The sequence below is a fragment of the Solanum verrucosum genome, unplaced genomic scaffold (genome assembly GCF_900185275.1).
Source record: "Solanum verrucosum unplaced genomic scaffold, falcon-dt-bn FXZP01000296.1, whole genome shotgun sequence".
Taxonomy (NCBI): domain Eukaryota; kingdom Viridiplantae; phylum Streptophyta; class Magnoliopsida; order Solanales; family Solanaceae; genus Solanum; species Solanum verrucosum.
This window is the reverse complement of record NW_026020470.1, coordinates 2,132,259-2,138,365: the sequence shown is the minus strand read 5'-3', so window position 1 is coordinate 2,138,365 and position 6,107 is coordinate 2,132,259. Positions and strand designations below refer to the sequence as shown.

The 6,107-nt window shown below is 39.0% G+C and overlaps 1 non-coding gene and 1 pseudogene across 1 annotated transcript; both read right to left on the bottom strand.

Annotated features, from left to right (window-relative positions):
• Positions 1–2,110: 2,110 nt before the first annotated feature.
• LOC125809074 (5S ribosomal RNA) lies at positions 2,111–2,229 on the bottom strand. Its single transcript, XR_007441758.1, has one exon. It is a non-coding gene; the product is annotated as a 5S ribosomal RNA (ribosomal RNA).
• A 168-nt stretch (positions 2,230–2,397) lies between these two features.
• LOC125809075 (5S ribosomal RNA) lies at positions 2,398–2,515 on the bottom strand (annotated as a pseudogene).
• Between the last annotated feature and the right edge of the window lie 3,592 nt (positions 2,516–6,107).

Here is a 6,107-nt window from a genome sequence, read left to right as displayed (position 1 = left end):
GGAAGACATAGATTGATCAAATTTCTATGTAACTTTTGCAAAACACTACTCTCATTCGACAACAACTTCTTAATGCGTATGCAAATGTGAAAAGGTGGACACTTCAATTTCTTAAAAAGAAGATGAAAAACTTAAGACAAGATTTAAATTATGAGTTATGACATATTAAACAAAAGAAACTTTTATCAAATTGAATACTTGATATATTATAGGGATTGCATAATTGAAGTTATTGGTTTGAGCTATATTTCTCTTCAATTTTTGTGCAACTTGTCACACACTAATTATAATATTTTCAAAGTTCTTGTAATAATTAAGCATGAGATACATGGGCAACATACATGTTAAGTATATATATATATATATATATATATATATATATATCGTTATAATAACTCCACACAATTTAGCATGGGACACACGTGGCCAGGATTAGTATCATGAAAAGCAAGAAGGCAAAATATTGTTGTTCAATAGTTTTTCTAGGATGTTTTTCAAGTCGTTTTAACCAACCAAATTTAAGAAGAGACACTTTTAAAACTTGTAGTCTAAAATAAATCACAATAGATGTTTGTGTGATTATAAATCATTTCATAAAGGGTAAAATTGATATTTTAAAGTTAAATTGTTACTAAATATAAAAATGTGTCATTCTTTTTGGGACTGACTAAAAAAAGAATATGAGTCATATAAATTGGGATAGAAGGAGTAATACATTTTCCAAAAAAAAGAAAAAATCCTCCCAAACACACCCTAAAAGAACAAGCAGTATCCATCTAATTCCACACAATTATTTATTACAGACATACAAATTCCTGGTTCTTTATCTCGTAAATAACTTGTGTTTTTTCAGCATTCAATGTCAATAACTACAATTGTATATGACGTACCTGACTAATAAAGTACGTATGTGCATAGTGTCACACAGATACATCATCATAGGACGAAACCATCTTGAGGACATAGACAGGATCACCCACTTTGATGGTCTTTCTCTTCTCTTGTGCAACATAATCCTCTCACACTAACATCTGACCAAAGTAAATCTGCATCCAATGAAAAAAATGAGCAGATAACTGAATATGTCATCATGCTAAGTGAATGATGAGTATACAAGAACTTATTTGCTTGCTCGTCCTTGCGGTTTCTTATTTGTCTTTAGGACTTTATCTGAACGGAACTTCATGAGCGTTTCACTTGGCTCGGAACCTGCTTCTGCGGTTTCTTGATTAATTGTTGGAACCTGAAAGCCACATCTAAGAAGTTAACAATGAAGATGAGTGTTTACATTAGATGATTTATTTTATTTTTTTCCTTCAATGTTTTTCCTTTGTTTGTATATCTTTCGAAGAATGTGTCTGCATATTTTTTCATATTCGCATGCAACAACCTCAACATACCCAATGTAATCTCACACGTGCAGTTATGGGGTTTCTTATTCACACGTATACTAAATATATTATCGCATTCCTTGAATCTTCAACAATTAAAAATCCCCTAAATAATGGTTATCATCGAGATTTGGAGAAAGGATAACTTTTACCTTGCAGCGATAGCATAACTCTGTGCTATGGAATGTATTTTCACCTATTTTGACATCCTTGATGAAGAAGATGTAATTATTAGAGAATTTAAATTAGAGTAAAATGTAGTTAACAAAAGAAAAATTAATTAATAAAAAAAACACTACAAAAAGAAAATGTAAAAAATTATAATTTCTGACACGGCGCTAACATAGAGCTGATGTGGCAGCAAGTGTAATACATCACATAATGTGAGGGTGGTGTTACAGGTCTTAGGGTGATAATAAATTTACTTTTAAGTAGTAAAGTTGTGTAATATATCACCAATGATAATTTAAGTGTGTAACTAATTTTCGAAACAAGTTCAGGGAATCTATATATTTTTCCTTTTTCCTATTTTTATTTTTAAAAGACATCTTAATTTATTTTTTTTGAGGACCTTGTTTTCCAAAAAAAATTGTTCAATTAACAATATTTGAAAAAATAAAAATATTTCCCTCCGTGCCAAACACACTTCGTTTGGGAAATAAAATGAATTCCAATGATTTGATTCAAAAATTACTCACACATGTATTCGACAAAAAGGAGGGATGCAACACGAGGACTTCCCAGGGGGTCACCCATCCTAGTACTACTCTCGCCCAAGCATGCTTAACTTCGGAGTTCAGATGGGATCCGGTGCGTTAGTGCTGGTATGATCGCATCCATCATTCATAGCACTCTAAATTCTATTAAACACATCCTTCCTCCCAACGCCCTAGCCTGCCCCCCACCGACCTAGCCTCCACATGCACCGACGCATGTCGCCGCCCGTCACGCCCATCCTCAACGCCCCCATCACCTATCCTAACGACGTCGTTCCTGCAAAAAATGAGGGATGCAACACGAGGACTTCCCAGGGGGTCATCCATCCTAGTACTACTCTCGCCCAAGCATGCTTAACTTCGGAGTTCTGATGGGATCCGGTGCCAAGCGTCACTCTACTCGCATCACACATTACCTCAAACAGTTGTTCCCAATCAGGTGAAATAATGATAGGTGCAGTAACCAACTTCTCCTTTAATTCTACAAATGCTCTAAGACAAGCATCATCAAAATCAAACTTATACTCCTTTTCGAGCAATTTGCACAATAAGTGTGCAATTTTTGTAAAGTCTTTGATGAATCTCCTATAAAAACATGCATGCCTAAGAAAACTTCTAACACCTTTTACAGAAATGGGTGGCGGAAGCTTTTCTATTATCTCAACTTTAGCTCTATCAACCTCAATACCTTTCTCAAAAATTCGATGACCCAACACTATACCTTCTTTAACCATAAAATGACACTTCTCCCAATTCAGCACCAAGTTGCAGTCTTCACACCTTTTAAGCACCTCGACCAAATGATCCAAACGATCAAAATAATCACCTACAACTGAAAAGTCATCCATGAACACTTCAATAGTGTCTTCCACAATATCGGAAAATATAGACATCATACAGCGCCTGGAAGATTGCTGGAGCATTGCACAACCCAAATGGCATCCGTTTGAACGTAAAAGTCCCATAAGGGCAAGTGAAGATGGTCTTCTGGAGCTATAGAAATTTGATTGTAGCCTGAATACCCATCAAGAAAACAATACCAACCCTTTCTTGCAAGTCTATTCAACATCTGGTCCATGAACGACATAGGAAAGTGGTCCTTTTCTGTCCACGCATTCAACTTCCGGTAATCCATACAAACTCTCCATCCAGTAACGGGCCTCATTGGAACAACCTCATTTCTTTCATTTGGAACCACAGTAATACCACCTTTTTTAGGCACGCACTGCACATGACACACCCAACTACTATCTACAATGGGGTAAATAACTTCCGCATCCAACCACTTGATGATCTCCTTTTTAACTACCTCTTGCATAGGTGGATTTAATCTTCTCTGGTGCTCGATACTGAGCTTATGATCTGGCATGAGTTGGATTTTGTGAGAGCAAATACCGAGAGGAATCCCAATAATATCTACAATAGTCCACCTAATAGCTCGCTTGAACCTCTTTAACACAGTCACCAAGCACTCTACTTGTCTTGCATTCAAATCTGCCACAATGATGACCGGCAAAGTATTCTCTCTGCCCAAGTATACATACCTCAAATGTGGTGGTAGAGCCTTAAGCTCCAATTTTGGTGCCTCCACAATAGATGGTCTTGCGGGTGGGGACTCGTGATTCTTCATGTCTAACTCATACTTCTTTGGTTTGGACCGATATTCACACCTATCGAGTGCGGCTACCAACTCATCATACTCTTCAATACCATTACTATCGAAATTCATCATAACTACTGCTAATGCCTCAACACCTAGTCGCTCTTCAATTTGCACTTCTGTCCCACTCTCCACTCTGTAAGTTATAGCAGATACTGTTTGAAGCTCACCACTCTGCTTCATGGACCTACAAGTATTAAAAGTTGCTTCTTCATTGTTCAGTCTGAACTTCATCTGTCCTATTTCCATATCAACCAACGCATGCCCTGAGGCAAGAAATGGTCTCCCAAGGATGATGGGAACCTCAAAATCAACCTCACAGTCAAGAATCACAAAATCTGCCAGAAAAATGAAAGACTCCACTTTCACTAGCACATCATGGAGTACACCAATGGGCCTCTTCACGGTTCGATCGACCATTAGTAACCGCATTGCAGTGGGCTTTGGGTCCCCTACACCCAACTTCTTGTAAATAGACAATGGCATGAGGTTTATACTAGCACCAAGATCACACAATGCCTTAGCAAAGTGTAACAACCCTATAGTACATGGGATCGTGAAAGCACCAGGGTCTTCCTTCTTTTGCACAAGAGATCTTGTAGCAATAGCGCTACAATGCTGCAATTTATCATCATTTTCAAAACTCACATACCTTTTCTTTGTCACCATATCTTTCATAAACTTCGCATACCCATGCATTTGCTCCAAAGCTTCTATCAAAGGAATGTTGATAGAAAGCTGCTTCAACATTCTAATAAACCTGCAATATTTACCATCTTCAATCTTCTTCACTAACCTTTGTGGAAAAGGTGGTGGAGGTCTAGGTATGGGGACCACTATATGAGATATCTCCGTTTCCTGCTCTGTCGCAGTCTCAGACTCTTCTCTAACCTCTACCACAACATCTTCTTTTCTAATCTCTGCATCCACCACAGACGGCACAAATGGATCTATGGTTTGCTTACCCCCTCGAGTAGTAACTGCCATACAATGACCATCATTCTTTGGATTTTGGATGGTGTTGCTAGGAAGAGTGCCAGGTTGACGTGGATTCACTGTAGTAGACAGCTGAGTCATCTGCTGCTCTAGATGCTTTATTGACACTACATGGGCATCAACCTTTTGACCAATACCAGACAAGTCATTTCTCATCTCCTTCACATTCTCATCAGTTGCATCAAACTTTCTCATCATCATATGCATCATATCTTCAATACGCGCCAGATTGCCTCCAGCTTCCCTAGTACCAGATTCCCGATTTTGAGTGGGAACATAAGGTCCAACCCGATCGTTTCTGTTGCCATAGTTGTTCCGGTTGTAGTTGTTGTTGCGATTGAAGTTTTCATCCCAGACAGATTGACCCTCTCGGTTGTAATTACCATAGTTCCAACCTTTGCGCCAATTTTCCGTGTTGGATCCTTGAGCGTTAGGTCGGAAACCCCCCCGTCTGATCATTCGTTGCATAAACATCTTCTTCATAGTAACACTCTACAGCTGGTGGTGGCGTTCTAGTCAAGTAATTCACAACATTTACCTTCTCTGCACCTCCGCTCACATGCTTCAATACCAACCCCAACTCGGTCCTCATCTGAGCTACCTCCTCATGAATCTCCTTTGCAGATTGATTATTCGTAGCATGAATGGAAAATGTGTTTCTCCCAGTATCCGACCTCCTAGTGCTCTATGCTTTATTGTTGCGAGACATCTTCTCCATTTTTTCTGCAATCTGCGCATATGTGCACTCACCATATGATCCTCCAGCAATAGTATCAAACACTTCTTTATTGTTGTCATCCTGACCTCGATAGAAATATTCCTTCAGCGAGTCATCATCAATACGGTGATCTGGAACACCTCTTATGAACGAAGTGAATCTGTCCCATGAGCTACTCACAGACTCTCTAGGTAATGCCACAAAATTATTTACCCTATCTTTGTGATTGAGTTTCTTGGACACTGGATAATACCTTGCTAAGAACACATCTCTCAGTTGGTTCCATGTATAGATTGAGTTAATAAGAAAGCTCAGTAAACCATATAGCAGCATCGCCTATCAGTGATAGAGGGAACACTCGCAATCCAATGACATTCATATCCAAGTCTGATCAACCTACAAAGCTCTTGTAGACCACCCTTATCTTGGCTATGTGAGCATGTGGGTCCTCCAATGGCAACCCTGTGAACAAGCCCTTCGCTATAAGCATCTGCATTAAGCTACTGGTTACCACAAATGTGTGCCCCGGAGGCAAAGGGGGTAAGACTAGAGGTCCATCAGAGTCAGCAATATTGACGTTGACCCTGTAGTTGTCATGCAGTTGTGGGCCTGGTGGACCATGCACC